The following is a 2352-nucleotide window of genomic DNA, read 5'->3' as shown; positions in this document are numbered from 1 at the left end:
TTTGGAGCTCAGACCAGAAAACTCCCATCTTGAGGGCAAGATGAATTTAGGTGGTCCGCTCCTAGACACTGTTCCTTTCCCTGCAGCTGCTCTGAACCCTCCTCCCTCCAAGTCACTCTTGCTGGGGCCTGGGGCCTGGGATGGAAATGGGTCGGGGGCAGCTGGGGAGCTCTTCTAGGTGCTGGACCCAGCTGGGAAGAGCTGACAGCACGGGCAGGTGGCTCAGTGCATTAAGCACTTGCAGTGCAGGCACGTGTACCTGAACATAGATCCTCAGAACCCACCTCGAGCTGGGTGCTATAGTGTGAGCATCTGTCATCCCAGTGTGCCTATAGTCAGAAGTCTGGAGGAGCTGCCTGGAGGCCTGGGAGGCCAGCTGGCTTCATGGCTTCAGAATGCAGGGAGTCCCTATCTCGAAACACGGTGGAAGGTGAGGACCGACACCCAGAGTTGTCCTCTCACCTCCACATGCCTGCTGTGGCATGCACACACATGGACACACACCACACACAAAACACCAAAAGCAAATAAAAAGGTGACAGTCTCAAGGTGAGCCACCTGACACAACCTTGTCCCCCATTCTTCCCAGCACCTCTCCGCGTTTTCCTTGCATTTGTCTTGGGTTTGACACCCCTAGCATGTGATGACCAGAAGGCCAGGGTCTCAGAAGTCTCATTGCTCAGTACCAGAATCTGCTGGGCCATGTGGACAGGAGGTGATCAAAGCCTGCAGTGTGCAGGCCCAGCTCTTCTCCCTCTGGGCTGCCTCTCTCCCACCTGCTACTTGGTGGGAAACAGCAAACTACCCCATTGTATGTATCTCTCCACCTCCTCACTTATTTTCTTGTGTCCTGGATGGACAGAGACAGGTCTGGGGTTGAGGTTTGCTCTGTCCCTTTTGGACCCTTCAGAGCCTCAGTTCCCTTGTCTGGAAACTGGGATGATGGTCGTATCACTGGCACAGAACACTTTGTGAGCTGGCCTGTGCTCCCTCCTGGGCTGTTCAAGATTGTGAGGGCTAGGCTGGGCTGAGGCTTTGTGAAGACCTAGGACAAAGGGCCTGGCATCACCTTACCTTGGTACTAAACCTGGGTCAAGTGAGGGTAATGGGGCAAAATGGCCAGCCCAATACTCTAGCCCAGAGGACATGTGCAGGCCTTTGACCTGGAGCTGCTGCCTCAAGGCCACATGCAGAGGGTGTCTGCGCTGGAAGCCGAGGGACTTGCCTAGCTGGTTCCCGCACCTGCCACATAGCATCTCTCTGCTGACTCCTCAGTCTCGTCAGCCTGGCTCCGGACTGGGCAGCAGATGAGCTTCTTGCCTTTGGTGCTTCTTACATTTCTTTTTCTTTCTTCCTTTATCTTTTCTGTTTAGATAGAGAGAATGGGTGTGCCAGGACCTCCAGCCCCTGCAAATGAACTCCAGATACATGTGCTATCTTGTGCATTTGGCTTATGTGGGTCCTGGGAAATTGAACCTGGGTTCTTTGGCTTTGCAGGCAAGCGCCTTAACCACTAAGCCATCTCTCCAGGCCCCTTTTGGACTTTTCTTGAGCCTTTTCTTCCTTCCATTTAGGACTTTTGTTTTGATTTTGGAGGCAGGGTCACACTGTAGCCCAGGCTGGCCTCAAACTCACAGCATTTCTCCATTCTCCTACTTCAGCTTCCTGGTGACGAAACTGAAGGCGTGTGTCGCCATTCCTGGCTCCAGTACTTTTTTTTTTGAGACAGGGTCTCATGTAGCCCAGACTAGTCTTAAACTAACTACATAAACCTAGAATGACCTGGAATTCCAGATCTTCCTGCCCCGACCTCCCAAATGCCGGGGATTTTGTCATACTCACTTCTGTCCCTAAAACAGCAGCTCCCTCCCCGCCCCACCCCCCACCAGATCAAACTGACTCAGGGCTCAGGGGGAAGGGCAGGGCTCCCCCAGGCTAGGAGACAGGTTAGTACCAGGGAATGGGGGAAACCTCAGACCTAGACCTAAGTGCAGCTCTGCAGCTTTGTCTTTCCAAGCCTCAGTTTCCCCTTTTAAGAAAATGGGTATCAAAGTGCTCACCTCACAGGAGAGTCATGTATACACACATCAGCCGACAATACAGAGTCTGTTAAAAAATGTCTGGGTGCCGGGTGTGGTGACACAGGCCTTTAATCCCAGCACTCAGGAGGCAGAGATAGAAGGATCACTGTGAGTTTGAGGCCACCCTGAGACTACATAGTGAATTCCAGGTCAGTCTGGGCTAGAGTGAGATCCTATTTTGCAAGACCAAAAAAAAAAAAAAAAAAGTCTGTGTGCCTCACCAGAGCTTCTCCTCCCTCATGGCTGAGGACTCTGTGAGAGATTATGCTTC

Source organism: Jaculus jaculus, chromosome 1 (assembly GCF_020740685.1).
Source record: "Jaculus jaculus isolate mJacJac1 chromosome 1, mJacJac1.mat.Y.cur, whole genome shotgun sequence".
In the NCBI taxonomy this organism is placed as follows: Eukaryota; Metazoa; Chordata; class Mammalia; order Rodentia; family Dipodidae; genus Jaculus; species Jaculus jaculus.
Note: the sequence above shows the minus strand (reverse complement) of the source record.